The following is a 16,808-nucleotide window of genomic DNA, read 5'->3' as shown; positions in this document are numbered from 1 at the left end:
GGTTGAAGCATATCTTAAATAAAATTATTTCCCCAAACCAAAGTGCGTTCATTCCGAATAGACTTATTACAGACAACATAATCACTGATTATGAATGTCTTAATAAGATAAGGCAAGGCAGGGCATGAGAAAGAAGAAAGGTTTGATAGCTCTAAAATTGGATATCAATAAAGCATATAATCGGGTGGAATAAAACTTTTTGAGGTGTACAATGCATAAGCTAGGTTTCTCTTTTAATTGGATTGCTTTGACAATGAAATGTATCACTACTACTTCCTTTTCAGTTCTGATAAATGGGGTGCCAAATGGTCAAATTCAATCCCAAAAGGGGTTGAGACATGGTCGTCCTCTATCACTATATTTATTCCTTTTATGTGCAGAAGTCTTTTCCAACATGCTTGTGCAGGCTAAACGAAACCAGATCATACATGACCTGAAGTTCAACGGCAATCTATCAATTACACACTTACTATTTGCGGATGATAGTTTAATGTTCACTAGAGCAACAAACAAAGATTAGAGTAGCTTGAAAATCATTTTTTATTGTTATGCTTCAGCTTCAGTGCAGATTTTTAACTATGAGAAGTCCTCAATGTTTTTCAGTAGCAATGTTCATGCTAGCCAAATAGATATAATCAAGGGTATTTTTCAACTCAATGTAGTTTTAAAGCATAAAAAATACAAGAGTTTTCCATCTATGGTGGGGAGGAGAAAAGTCAAAATTTTCAATGAGATAAAATTGAGGGTATTAAACAAGCTATCAAGTTAGCAGAGTAAATTCTTTTCAAGTGGGGGGTGGGAAGTGCTTATAAAGGCAGTGGCTCAAGCGGTTTTGGCTTATGCAATAAGTGTGTTCAAGCTCCCTTCAAACATTTGTGAAGATATTCAAAATGAAATAGCCAGATTTTGGTGGGGATAAAAACATATCGTAGAGACATTCATTAGACCAAATGGGAGAAGCTTTGTCACGCAAAGATGAGAAAAGGGTTGGGTTTCCATGTTTGCTCAAGTTTCAACCAAGCATTGATTGCGAAACAATGATGGAGAATTATCCAGCATCCTGACTCTTTAATGTCAAGAGTGTTAAGGCAAAGTATTTCAAACAATCCAATTTTATGGAGGCAAAATTGGGATCAAATCCATCATTTGTCTGGAGAAGCATCTTATAAGGTAGACAAATTTTACAGAAAGGCTTAAGGTGGAAAATGGGCTGTGGAAACCAGGTGTGCATTTACAAAAGTAATTTGTTGCCAAGACCGGAAGCCTTTAAACTTTTCTCACCACCAACAATGGACCCTCAAGCAGTAGTAGCTGATCTGATTGATGAGACCTAGCACAAGAAAAAGGAAAAGATTTATTAGCACTTTATGAAGGAAGATACATCAATGATTATTCGAATTCAGCTCCCGAGGACTCCAAAGCCATATCAGTATTTATGGCACTATAATAAATATGGGTGACATTCAGTAAAAAGTGGATATCAAATTGCATTGAAGTTGAAGTTCCCAGACAATCTATGTAGCTCAGACAGCTTGCAAAGTCAATGTAATGTTATTTGGGCTATTGAGTTACCAGAAAAAAAAAATTAAGATTTTAATGTGGTGAGCAGTTACGAATCTCTTGCCAACAAATTCTAATCTTTGGAGAAGGAAGATTGTCGAAAGCCCTATTTGTCAGAGATGCAGATTGAAAAGTGAGGATATTTTTCATGCACTATTAGAATGCAAAGCAGCTGAAAAAGTGTGGAAGAATATTGCATTTGCAAAGGAGATTAATAAGCTGGAACACAAAGATTTGATGGTTGTGTTCCTATAAATTCAGGGAAAAAAATGCAAAATGGAGCTGGAATTGATAATTGTTTTATGTTGGGTCATTTGGTACTCGCGGAATCTTTTCATCTTTGAGAATAAGAGAGAAGATTCACAATTATCAATTACAAGAGCTCAGGCAAGCTTGGAATCTTACAGAAGAATCAAAAAGCCATTTACAAAAGTTTCGGAAAAGCAGCAAATGAATAAATAGCAGGTCTGGAACCCCTCTCCTAGTGGCTGGTTTAAAATTAATGTGGATGCAGCCATGAAGATTAAGAACCAAATTGCTGGGTTGGGAGTGGTTGTAAGTAGGGGTGGGCATAAACCCACGACCCATGGGTTTACCCAAACTCAAACCAAATTAAATGGTTTGGGTTGGGTAAATCATGAAAATGGGTTAGATGTGAGTTTTATATAGAAAACCATTTCATTATGGGTTTGGGTATGGTTTACCCATGGGTTATGAACAAAACCCCAACACTCAAATTTTTCAAATAAAATAAATGAAAACAAAATAAATAAACACAAATAAGTGAAAGGCCACTGTTAAATTTTTTGCGGCGTGATCAATTGTCAATAGTTAGAAAATGAAAAAAACAGTAAAAATAACTTTAAATTAAATAAATATTATTGTAAATAACATAAATTTTTTTCTTATTTACAAAAATTACATGAATAGAAACTAAATAAAAAATTAAGTATTAAAACAAGAAATATATGTTTTGATATGAGCAAAAAAATTAATAATAAAATTTTTTCTTGTAATTATTTATTTTGTGAACATTTTCTTATAATAAACATTTTGTAATATTTTAAAATTAAATGTAAAAAGTATAGGTAAAATATTTTATTATTTATCTTATAATAAATTTTTATTTGTCATTCAAGTTTTCTTATTTATCATTTTACTAATAATTTTCTTATATATTTATTATAAGAAAATTTTCACAAAATAAATAAGTATAAAAAATTTTTATTATTAATTTTTTTGTTCATATCAAAACATATATTTCTTATTTTTAATGTTTTATTTTTTATTTAGTTTCTATTCATGTGATTTATTTAATTTATAATAAATATAAATAAAAGAGTAGTTGAAAATAAGGGTAATATTGTAAACTTATACTATTAGGGGGGGTTTTGGCCATTATAAAAACAGAAGGGGGAAAAATGATATATATTGATTACTGTATGGGGGAAAGTGGCAATCTCCCTAAAATTAAGCATATAAGTAGACAACATAACGCAAAACTACCAAAACGACAAATAAAAACAAATATTGCATAATAAATAACAAGTGGCAAAATTTATTATTAAATTGTTAATGTCATGTTTGTGAAAGTTTATTATTAAAGTGTACGTTTTTATTTATTGAGAAATAATAATTTTTGTGATTAAACTTTATTTTGATTTTATAGTATTCTTTAATTCAATGATTAAGTTATTGTAAAATTTATAATTTTTATCCACTATATTTTTTTCATATTTTAATATCAATTTAATAATTAATAACAATTAATAATTATTATAATTTTGATATAATTAAATTTTATTAAAATAAAAATTATTTTGATAATAAAATTCAAACCAAACCCAAACCAAACCCAAATGGTTTGGTTTGGGTTAAGTTAAAAATATTTGGGTTGGTTTGGGTTTGATCTAAATTTTTATGGTTTGGTTTGGGTTGACTTAAAATCCAACCCAAACCAACTCATGCCCACCCCTAGTTGTAAGAGACTCAAATGGAGAGGTAGTGGCAGCTACAGTGCAAAGATCTATGTTCCAACTCAGCAATACTCACATGGAAGCTGAAGCTGTAAACTTCGATATCAAGATTGCTGAGAATGCAAGGTACTCTCCAACGATCATAGAATCAGACTCACAAGAAGTGGGGGATTTAATTTTGAGCAAGAAAGACAACATAACAGAAATCTCTTGGATAATTGTAGACATTCAAAAAAGCATTCAGAGATTCAATCAGTTTTCAATTCATCATATACCAAGAGAATGTAATGTCATAGCTCACTCTTTAACCAAGAAAGCTTTAGATTTTGAAAACCCTATAATGTGGCAGGGATCTTTCCCGCCTTAAATTATGTCGTTATTTCCAAATTCTAATCAATGAAAGCTATATTTTCATATTTTTTTTAAAAGCCTATTGGTTGTTTTGTTTTTGAAAGTAATATTGTTTGTCTACTTTGAAAAAGAGTACATAGCCATCGGTTATATATTTAAAACCTTTTCTTTTCAATAAAAGAAAATTCATTCTCAAGTGCATTTTTTTTATGTGGACACATTTTTAAACCGTATGATTTAAAAAAATTAGTTATTGAATGAACTATAAAACTATATGATTTAAGAGAGTTAAAAACCAACCCTTTTAAACTTCGCGGTTTTAAAGTATGTTCACATGAAAAGAAAAAAAATGGCAACCACACTAAAAAAAAACTAATAAAAGAATGATAAATTTAGATTGAAAAAAAAGTCTATTGTTTGTCTACTTTAAAAAAATAGAGTTATGTTATTTACCCCGAGTCAAACCCGAAAGCTAAAACAAAACGACGTCGTTTCTTCTTCTTCATGAAACGCTACCATTTCACCCTAGCAAAAGCAAATGTTCCTCTCCTATTCGTTTTCTGTCTTCCTCTCCTCTTCGTTTTGTTCGTTTTGTTTAAGATCCAAATCAAGGAAATTTCCTCTTAAACAAATCTGCCATTTGTTTTCTCCTCTGAAATTTCCTCTTAAACAATCTGCCATTCGCGCAGGCACGGTCACCGTCAATGTGGCAGCCATATTGTTTACTAAATGCTGATGTCAAAATGAATCATAGATTATTGCTTTTGAGCATTAATAGACGTATCTATCTAGCTTTATCTGCCACAATCTGAAAATTATCTAATAAAATTAAGGTGAAAAAAATCTGGAACGGTCGCCACAAAACTAGTTTCTTCATTTTTTCCTCTCTGAGCCAATGAGAGAATTTCAAAACCTGAAGAAGTATGAAAACTTATCATGTCTCCAATGCCTCTGTGCTTCTGTTTTTCAGTTGCCTTTCTATGTAAAAGGCCCCTGAAAATTTAGAAGACTTCAAGCAGAGCAATTTCCATGTGTGCAAAGCTATTCAACTTTATACATACTTGTCCCATATTCTAGCTATTTAAGTTGGCATTTACCGACATATTCAAGCCTCTAATCGGCCGGAACTCATATTGGAAACCTCCAGTTAACACCACCTCTTTATTAAAGGATAAAACCGTCATTGTCAAACTGATATTATCATTCCGCACAGGGTAGTCCGCCCCTCTTAAAATTGCTTCAAAACTCCCACCATATAAGAGCTTAAAGATTATGCATTTCACTCAGGTGTGGTGAATTGAAGAGGAAGAGCTTAAAGATTTAACGTTTTTCTCAGTTCATACAACAACTGTTTCTCTGCGTTTTTTCTGCTTTAATTGGTTTTGTTTTTACTAGGCTGAAACAACTACGTTTCATGCAAGCAAAAAGGAAAAAAAAAAAGAAAAAGAAACCAAAACGGCGCCATTTTAGTTTAATTCAGAGTTTAACTCGGGAAAAATAACATTTTCCTAAAGAATAATAACTAATTAAAAATTTTGTTAAAATTACCTTTATAATTTAACTTGCGTGCCTTCTTAAAATTGAAACCCTTTATTCCTCGTACTTATTGCGCTCCAAAGTCGTGTTTCTTCGAAGATTCGAGACACGTTCTCCAATTTCTAGTTCCTACGCACACTCAACTCCGTCCACTCTGCTTTTTTATTTTTCGTGAATCAGAAAATGACTATTTTATCGCAAACGCCTGATACCCGAGGTGAACACCAGTCCGGCCAAGATGTTCGCACTCAAAACGGTATTCGCCTTCGCTCTCTCTGTTCAAGATTAAACAAATATTGTTCATTTTCTTTGAAGTTTCCACTGAAGTGTTTGTGTGCTTTGTTTATTTGTGCATATATAGTGGTGGCGCGTCGAGCAGTCGCTAACATTGTTAAATCATCGCTTGGTCCTGTTGGACTCGACATGTTACTGCATTTACATTTCTGTTTCTTTCACACTGTGCTTTGTAGATATTGTAGAAGTTTCAATTTGAATTAGTTGTGGAAATACAAGAACTGTGGATAGCTTAGTTGAGCTTAATGAGTCTATAGAATCATTTGAAACACATAAAACGTGTGATTTTTTCTTCTTTGATTTATATTTGCCCCCATTCGATCATCATGAAGTGGATTTCATTGGTGCTGGTAGTATCAGGTTAGGGTAGTGAAAGTTATTTTTGCATCATATTCCTTCTAAGTTTTTAGGAAAGGGGAAGACAAATCAAGTTCGTATTTCTTGAATTCAAATTGTTTGCTTAAAATATGCCTAACACTTTTTTATTTTTTTTGGATTAATTGCAGATGCTTGTTTGATGACATTGGTGATGTAAAAATAACTAACGATGGTGCTACAATTCTCAAGATGTTAGAAATTGAGCATCCAGCTGCGAAGGTGGATATACTTACATTTTTCTCTTTGTATCTATATACATTTGTGTGTATCCGTTTGCTATGATTCTGATCTCTTCATACCTTCCTCATGTTTGATTTTTCTTTTCTGAGGAGTCAGGTACTTGTGGAGTTGGCTGAGCTTCAAGATAGGGAAGTTGGGGATGGAACAACATCAGTGGTTATTGTTGCTGCAGAGATGCTGAAGGTAATTGAAGCTAGTTTGTTTCTAGATGCCAATACATGTCTACATTCTCAGCTTTAAACTCTTATGGATTAGTAGGAAATTTATGATATCGGAGTATGCAGACTCGGTAATCTATTATTCCATCTTACTTATTGCAGAGGGCAAATGATCTGGTGAGGAATAAGATTCACCCAACATCTATTATCAGTGGATACAGAGTGGGTAACTCTTGTTTCACTCATCCTTTTTCCTCCATATTTCCTCACTTTTTTAATTATATGGACAGCATGCAAATATGTTGAAGAAACATTGGTTGTGAAGGTAAGTCTCTGGTATTCGATCTAAATTTCTGATAAGCGGTCAAATACTGATGTATTCTTTTGATAATCAAGCATTCTAGTCTTTGTTTCATTGGTTAGTGTCTTTTTTGGTTTTTTTTTTAACAGGTAGAGAAGCTTGGAAAAGATTCTTTAGTAAATTGTGCCAAGACAAGCATGTCCTCGAAGTTGGTGGTGACAACGACTTCTTTGCTAATTTGGTGTGCCTTTGTCCCAAAAATATGGATTTTCATTGATATATGTTCATATTCGTCTCACACCTTAATCCTGCTTGCCATTATGCTGTATTTCCCCAACACTGAATTGATTACTGCAACATCTATCAATATCTTATCTTAACCGAAAAGAAAAGAAAGAAACATTAATCTCTATTATCTATTACTTATTTTAATTGTAATTAATGTTTTAATTTCTGTCTAGGTTGGTAGATACAGTTCAGTCGGTAAAGATGACTAATCAACAAAGGGAAGTCAACTACCCAATTAAGATTTGTATTTTTTGATTGTTCAAATATATTGCCTGTAAGAACCTTGTATATTGATCCTATTATCATTATGGGATTGAAAGATGTGTTAAATAACTTTTCTTGGAGTTCCCTTTTCCATTATTTTACTAGTGGTTTTATATATATATGGGTGTTGCTTTGATTGCAAAAGTTATAGTACTGTAGTTGCTTTCTGCACATTCCAGGGGATCAATATTTTGAAAGCACATGTGAAAAGTGCCATAGATAGCTACTTGCTAAATGGGTATGCTCTTAACACTGGTCGTGCTGCTCAGGGAATGCCTCTGAGAGTTGCCCCTCCAAGAATTGCCTGTCTTGACTTTAATCTCCAGAAGACAAAAATACAATTGGGTGTCCAAGTCTTAGTTACCAATCCCAGAGAGCTTGAGAAAATTTGTCAAAGGTGATCTGAGAATTGGTTGTACTTCACAACCTTGTTTCTAATTTGCTGCTCACTCTACTAAAACATGTAACATCTGATTACAGCCAGTTTGATTGGTTTTGCTTATATGTATAGATATTTGGAGAATGCATGGTGATAGTGTGGTCTATCCCTCCATTATTTAACCATTATAATAAAACTGAAGATTGTCTTATCAGGTTAGAAAGAAACAACTATGGACTTATGGCTGGACTGTGCAAGACTGGAAAAAAAATTGAGGTGTCTGAACTGCAAATAGCTTGGATGGTTCAGTTACTTTGGTTATTGTTCCCTTTGCTTGTGAATACTGTATCTTGTCTTCAAGCAGCAGTCGAGTTATAGTTACAGTTGTTTTGTTTAATTTGCCTTTCCTTAATGGATAGTTAAACTTCTCGTATATAATGTTTCCTTTTGATGTTCTGGAATATATCAAAGGGAAATTCATATATAATACTTACAATTCAATATTAAAATCACTTAATCTGTCTCTAATGATACAGATTCCTTCACAGAGAAGCTGATATGGTGAAAGAACGTATTGAGAAACTTCTGAAAGCTGGAGCCAATGTTGTTCTGACAACAAAAGGCATTGATGATATGGCACAGAAGGCAAGCCTTTCTGATTTTAATTTTTCCCACTTTGTTTGGCTATGCCTTGCCTAGCTGTGTGACTATTTTTTGTTATATACTTAGCAGTTGCGAATATCATGCCTGTAGCTTTGTGGTGTTGTATCAAGAATTATTTTCAAATGAACTATTTCTGCCTGCAAAATTGATAATGTTATGGGAAATGTAATATCTATGAGAATTGTGAAATCAGTGACTTTTTGCTTGAGTAAGTGTTACACTTGGTAAATTTATGAAATCTGGAAATATACTCCAGATCAGTTTTTATTGTGAAAACAGCGGATAAAACACCTTACAACACTTCCAGGAATTTCGAGAGTCCTGGATTCTCTCCCAAGAGCAAGGCTCTCAACAAATTGATACACACCCTCTTCTGACTCTCCTTACCCTATAAGAATCCCTTAGGATGCCCTCATAACTGAACACAAATAACTGAATACAGACAGACATCAGTAACTGACTAACCCATCAGAAACTGAATACAGACATACATCAATAACTGACTAACCCCCTTATTAATTATTACTTAAATATCCTTTTATAACTGACCCACTAATCCCTCACATGGTTCCAATCTTTCTTCTAGAATAAGTAAAACGAATAGGTGGTCTAACAGTATGCTCTGGATGACCATACGATTGGATTGCTATACTTGTGTGCCTTATTTTTTGCTCATTGTTTATCCTGTGAGTAACTTGTGTGTGAGCCTAGTTTTTTCAAAATTATAATATGTTTTTTCTTCTATTTCCTCCCAGCACTTTGTGGAGGCTGGGGCTATTGCTATTAGATGTGTTCTGAAGGAGGATATGCGACGCATTGGCAAGGCAACTGGTGCAACCATGGTATATTCTTACTCCATTCATTGACTTCCACAATTACTTTGTTTTGCTAGATTATGGATCCATTTGGGGCAGTTGCTCCACCCCTTTATTTAGGAGGATTCTCTTAAATTTTAAATTTCATCATAAATAATGTGGTATGAAATATGTCACTTTTTAAATGGATGATAATTTTTAATAAGATTTAAGTAAAGTAATTATAATATGTCATTAAATGTCATATCTTGTTCAAGATCAAAAAAATTTAAAATGTGTAGTACTATTTTAATTTTCTTGTGATGAAAATTTTTTTTATTACTTTTATATGTTTTTTTTCTTAATATTATATTAGATAATACAATTACAAATATGCTTATTAGTATAATATGATATAGGTTTGTTGCAATTTAAAATTGTTGAAATTTATCTCCACTTATTAAAGATGGATCCATTTCAGAAATCAGAAACTGAGAAAATAACATATAAATAAATTTTCATATCTAAAAGAAGACTTGAAGTCTTGAACCAATAATTTTTAAGGACATGGTGGTTAATCATTTCAGTCACAGAGTTGTCCTGTCAATTTTAATAAACTTTTGATACTGGAACAGTATTGAATTAAAAATTTTATGCAAAACTAACAAGTTTAAGATGCGGTAATTATGTTGGGTTTGTTAACCACTCGACTGTGAATAGAATCACTCCCTCGTAACAGTGAGGGTAGTGGCTTAAACTCCCACAAAAATATTATAAGAGTTTTAATTTTTTATTTTAAATTTGAGTTAAGACAGTTTTTTCTCTTTTAAAATATGAGTGGAGTTGTTCGATCGACCAACCCAACCAAACGGCGACGTCTAGCTTTGTAATCCGTTAAATTTGCAATGGAAATGCAACATCCAATGATAAACGCCTTAATTGAACTTCCGGAAAGAGAAAAGGCGCCTTGATTGACATTTACACTTTCTCGCTCGAAAGTCGGTTCTATCATCGAAATTACTTTGTATTTGTTGTTCGCTGCGATCAAAATGTGAAAATCATCTCAACCATGCCTTTGTTGCTTTTTTTCCTTTCGAGTAAAAAAGAAACGTTAATATTTATTTAATACTTTTTATTAATTATGATTTCTTGTCTGAAACATTGTTAAAGATCAGAAGCAATCGTGAAAAACATGTGTAATCATTTGCGCTATGTAGACAACAAAACCGGCACTAATTAGCTTTTTATTTACACACCAATCTGGCAAAACAAACAGGTCGCGAAAATTTGTTCCCGTCGAATTTAAGTCAATTTGAATCCAATCCAGTTATTATGGGTGTCAATAATTTTAAATACTAATCCAGCCTGTTTATTGTCGTGTCATTCATTTCAGAAAATTTTAACATTTTTCAAACAAACCACCTTTGTATATTGAAGGTCCTTGAAACTTTCACTTGTAATCAAAGCAATTAGAGAACAAAGAATCAGAAAATTATACTCGTTTACCTCAAGAACTTTGAAAGTGAAGTGTTATCTCTGAAAAAATTCCACGAATTGCATCCAGGCTTGTACGTATAAAAGGTAATCCGACGCGCAAGTCAGTGTTTGTTTTGAAAAATTAGCCAAAAGACATTTTTCTCGATCCTTTTAGCTTCTAATTATGGACGGAAAATTGTCGAATTTGTGGAAATTTCAATCTAGATCTCAGTCTCTACCATTTGTTTAGTTCGTTTGATTTTATGATGTTAGATTCAATAATCATTTTTGTTTGGACATGAGTTCTCACTAATCTGATTTTATTAGTAATCACTTACTACTTATTGTTAATATTTTTGGGTTTGATCATTATTAGTTTGCTCCAATCTTTTTGTATAAATCACCACATGGCTATTGATTTATAATCCGGGACCAATATAAACCATATGCTTATTAATTTTTTTAATCAAAATCAATACAAGTTATATTAGTATTGATCTTTAGTCCAGAATCAATAAAAAGTTATATTAGTTATTCGCACTAATAATATTTGTTAGATGGTGGCATAGTGCAAGCGATTATGTCTTCTGGCACTTCCATATTATTTTCTGAATTTTTTTTTCGAAAATTTGAAGTAAACCTACGAATCGTAATTTATGTAATAATACAATGGAGCGGTCTCCAATGCTTGACGCTACCCATGTGCCGGAGCTCGGAGGTGCCCTCTTCCTTTTTATATTCTCACGCAACTTGGGCCCCACGACCCATGTCCACCGACAATGCTCATTTAATGCACCATCTTGTCGAATTTTTCCTACTTACATTTTTATGAATAAAATGTAAAAAAATAAAAAATGTATGTGATTTTTTTACTAATATTTCATTTTTAGAATTACTTATTACGGTGCATAATGATGGAAAGTGACATCCATGCTTAATGCATGCATACATTTCTACCTACATACATATATCTATATGTTATGTACATATATTATTACAATCGACACATATATTACAGTAGTCTAAAAATAAAAGAATACCTAACAGGATTTTTGTTAAAAGAGTATTTTACCTCTTAAACTATTTGCATGTGTAGAGAAATAATTTTGTTCTCTAAAGTAACAATAATTTCCAAAAATCAAAGATCTATAAAATCAAATATTTTCAATGTTAAAACTTTTAAAAATAAATGACATAAGAAGCTAATGCTATATTAATATTAATATTAATATTACTTTTAAAAAATACAAATCAATTATAATAATGAATTTAGTAAAAATAAATAATTATTTTACTTAGTTGCAAATATTAAGATATTTAACATTTGTGTTTAGCTATTTAAGTCAATTAATAAGTACATGTCAATTACAAAATTTAATTTAATAATCCTAAATAATTGTAATATTTTATTCAAAAATTATCAATTTATCACCTTGCTCGTTGGGAAATTATCAAAATACTACATGCCTTTTCCGTTTTCTATAAAATCAATACTACTGTTTAGTGTTTAGGGTTGGCAGTATTCCTCGAATTTCGATTAGGATTTAGGATCCCAATCCATTTGGAACAGGATTCAGTACAAAATTTTATTCCAATTTACTATTCAGGTCGGTATTCAAATCAAATTTGTCCTGATTCACTATTCGGGAGGGAACTTGCAATGTTTGAAAATCTCAATTGGAATCCTAATTGTATTGAAATTTGGGTTTTCAAAAACATATGACAAGCCGGTTTTAAAATCACATAGATATAATATGTCGGTCATACGTATATGACAAGTCGTTTTGATAAATAATATACATAACATATTGGTTATAACATATCATTTATGACATAATCTATATCGTGTAACAAAAAATTCATATCGTTAGGGTAATCGGGGATCCCAAACGGGCCAGGATCGAGATATTTTTTGTCAATAATTTAATGTTCGAGACATAGTTGTTGTGGATCTAGATCGATAAATCCTAGATTGTCTGTCCCGTTGCCAATCCTAGAGCTGTTTAAATTTATCAAATTGAGCTACCTTAAATACTCTTGAAATGTCATCATTTTTTAAACCAATTTAACTATTTGATGGTTAAATGATTATAACTGAAACATTATACAATAAAATTTAGTTGTCAGAAAATCTTAGTAGTAAAATGATGTATCAAAAAATATTAGTTGGTATTTGATAATATCCCTTCAAAAATTTGTGACTACTAAAGATGAGATTTTTATCCTCACAATAATAATATACACACAACGTTTCCTAAATGTTGAAGCTATGAACTAATCACGGAATTATCTAATCTTGTCAAAAGGAAGTTGAGCGGATTAAAAATGCAAAAAGTAAGTGAGTTTATAAGGCCTTCAATTAATATTTTGAAAATCCAAAAATAGGAATATAATTTGTTTTCCGTTTGTAATCCAAAAAAAAAAACTTTATATATATATATAGAGAGAGAGAGAGAGAGAGATTATTTCGCAGTTGTCGTGAATGTAATTCAAATGAAATTAATTTCGTCCGGTAAAACCATTTATGTGGCCAAAATGATAATAAAATAAACAATAAGGGCCGAACCCTAAAAGTTAAAGGACTTTAAAATACGGAACATGATTCTCTCCTGATCTGAGTTATACTGATCTTTTAAATATCTTCTGCCATGTGTCTTTTAGTAGTAGTGTATGGGTAAGATTTAACTTCTTTTATTCTTATTTATTTATTAACAACCAATCAATAATTAATTGGTTTGCTTAGAATATGATCAGATCATGAGAGAATCATGATCCTTAAAATACAGCCATTAAATTAGGTCTGTCAATTTTCTATAAGGCATATTTTCATGTTGCAAATGTAACGAGAGCAATTTCACCCCCGAACATTACTCATTGAAGAATATTTAAAATAAACATTAAACATGATAAAATTCCGAATGCTCTCCATTTCACTTGGGCATGGGTGAACTACTTTGTGATCTGGCCGGACCAACTGCATTACGGTTTGAGTTACAATTCATTTGGGTCAGAAAATTCAACCAAAACGACAGTCCAATTATAAATTTAAAGCTGAATCGGTTCGGTTGGACTATAAATTCGGTTCAATTTAGGTTATAAACCCTACCCTGAATTTGTCCTTTCTGAAATCCACCTAAAACTGACTAAATAACAAATAAATTTCTCATAATCCCATCAAACAAATTTAACTAATTAACATATAAGGTATTTATATTTAACAATTAACATAAAAAATTAACTAATAATTAACACAATATAACAGATTAAAATTGTGGCGGGACAGGAACGGCAGCGTGAAGATGCGGCAGCTTCATGAACGAACGGGGAGATCAGAAGAAGAAGACAACTTGAAGAAGAAAAAGAAGGATTTGGCAACGGCGGAAGACGAAGAAGACGAAGATGAGGACGCGGCTGTAGCAGATGAGTGGCTAGTTGGTATTTGTGTGTGTTTGAAAAATATTATGGTTAGATAGAATGATAGACATATGGTTTATTTTAAATATATTTGATAGACATACGAGGATTTGGTTGGCTGGAGGCTAAGCTTGTGAACCGTTGGCTAGCAGTGGTAGCTAGAGTTTGTAAATGGTGGCAGCGGTTAGGGTTTGTAAATGGCGGTGGTGGTTGTTAGGGTTTGTAGATGGTGGCCAAGTATTTAATGGTGGGTATCAATTTGGGAATTGATAGCAAGAATTAGGGAATTTGAGGAATTATGGAATATTAGTGTTTTTTGTGGAATTAATTAGTAGCGTTATTTGCATTTAAAGGGCTGTGGTTCTCATGGATTCATTTGTAACTTCCCAGTATGAGTAATAAAAAATTTCTAAAAATTCCCAATTTCTTTCCTGTTCATACCCTTTTTTTATTGGAATTTGGGCGGGAGTCAAATACAAGCTGGTGGGGAAGATTACAAATTGAAGCAAACGAGAGATACTGTTTCCACAGAGAAGTGATGGAACGATCATGTATTTTCAATTATTTTAATGATTTTTTTCTTTGTTAATTATTGTTAATGACGGGTTATTAATTTTTTTCATTTAACTAGGATTTTAGCTTCATTTAATGGATTTTTTCGTTCATAATTTTATTTTTGTTAAATTCAATTCAATTTAACCTTAATTGATCAGTATTTAGTTTCATTTTCTTCTTGTGTTTCTAGTTATTCATAAAACATTAACTAATTAAAAAAAATATTTAGATGTGGTGAAAAATTAACCCATATAAAAAGATAGACTTTTCACATTTTTTCATGGGAATAATACAATTTGAGTACGTTGGACACACTGTATTGTATTTATTATTTTAATGCTATTATATTGTATTATGTTATATTCCATTAGCATTATATTATAATAACACTATACAACGTTTGGAATTACATTATATTGTATTAATTTTTAATTATACTATATTTGGTGCTACATTACGTTGCATTGTATTAATTTTTCTGGTGATTAATTTATATTATATATTTCCAAACAATATTTCTTGTACTTCAAAAAATACTAATTATAGAAGTATTAAATTTTAAAATTTTTTACTTAATTTTTAATATAAATATAAAAATATCATAATTTTTCATTAAATACATATGAAACTAACAAACTCTAAACTTTTCAATAACAAATTGAGTAATGAATTACAAAACAACATGAACATATTTTGCTTATTTCATAAAATAAATGGTAAAATAAATTATAAGACAATAAACAAAAATTTGACACGGCACACATCATCCTTATCTCTTATCTCCCTCTTTTACCATCTCAGAACTCAATCTCCTTCTTTGCATCCTTTATTTATTTATTTATCTTTGTAAAAAAGTCACCACAATCTATATAGATTTATAATTCTTATTCCATCTCCTAAATTCAACAATTCAACACTACAATCTCCACTAACCACTTAACCACTCTCTCTCACATCAACTCCTCTGCACTTCCAGATTATTATTTTTATAACTTTATTATTATAATTTTTTTCTGGACTTTATAGAGTCATCAACTGAATAATTTAAACTCGAAACCTAAATGGAAAAAAGAAATATGCACGTGAATCTATTCGAATCTTGCCGCAGCACCACTGCCACACTACGCTGCTATTCGAACTTCAAATGACGCTCAACTCCAATCAGAGATTCAGACGCTTCAACTACACCACTCGCTTAGTGATTCCCGCTGCACTGACAAGGCATATGCTATGTTTGGCTCTTGAGAAATTGAAGGAGAAGTGAGAAAAATCTGAGTGAAAGACGAGTGAGTCTGAGAGAAAAGTTTTATTTTGGGTTTTGCGAAGGGAAGATTTGTTTTGTGGTTGTGGCTGAGATCGTCAAGAAGAAAGTATTTTCTCTCTATTCTAATGCAATGAGGTATAATTACGACAAACCCCACAAAGTTCATTTTTTGCCAAATACAATATTGTATTAATTTAATATAATATAAGGTTATAATGTGGTGTAGTGCTAGGGGTGCCAAACACAGCCTCTGTTTACTTAAGGGGAGGGAGAATAAAAGACTGCAAGTTGAGGCTGCGACGTTAATGAAATTTTTAGGCTGGCTACTAAAATGTTTTTTCAAATACCTCCCCAGAAGTTTGATATATTTTTACTTTGAGGGAATGTGTGATTGCATACTTTTTAATTTCTCAAAGTGAAAGGGACCTCTTATGCTACGTTTAATGTAACATACACCTACGTACAGTAACAATACCCATCGGTGGAAATGTGTAAATTCACTACTGTTGCTGTGCGTAACTTAGCACACAACTGGCTCTCAGTACAGGTTCTGAGGATTACCCAATTTAAAAAGCCTCAAAGGCTACGGATCAATCAAATCAATCAAGAGATTAACGTACCGTACCTCGAAAAAAAGCGAAGGCGCACCGTACGGTTAGTACTATTTTTCACTCAATAATCCCACCGCCTACCAAAGCGACCGACCTCTGCTTGCAACACGTGCCTGGTGCCTTCCCTTATTAATTATATGTGGGTTTGCCCAAATTTAATTATTTTTTCTTCTGATGTAGTCTTTATAGCTCTATACTAAATAAGTAACAGCTGGAAAAAGTTGTCGGTCGAAAGTCAATTTTCGTTTTGTTTCACTCTCTTTCTGTTAACTGAATAACGTGGTGGCGTCAGCGTCAGGGGTAATT

At 32.0% G+C, this 16,808-nt stretch overlaps 1 pseudogene; it reads left to right on the top strand.

Annotated features, from left to right (window-relative positions):
• The first annotated feature begins 5,469 nt into the window (after nt 1-5,469).
• On the top strand, nt 5,470-9,432 carry LOC102619272 (T-complex protein 1 subunit alpha-like; annotated as a pseudogene).
• The last annotated feature ends 7,376 nt before the right edge of the window (nt 9,433-16,808 follow it).

Source organism: Citrus sinensis, chromosome 3 (assembly GCF_022201045.2).
Source record: "Citrus sinensis cultivar Valencia sweet orange chromosome 3, DVS_A1.0, whole genome shotgun sequence".
In the NCBI taxonomy this organism is placed as follows: domain Eukaryota; kingdom Viridiplantae; phylum Streptophyta; class Magnoliopsida; order Sapindales; family Rutaceae; genus Citrus; species Citrus sinensis.
Note: the sequence above shows the minus strand (reverse complement) of the source record. Positions and strands in the feature narration are given on the sequence as shown.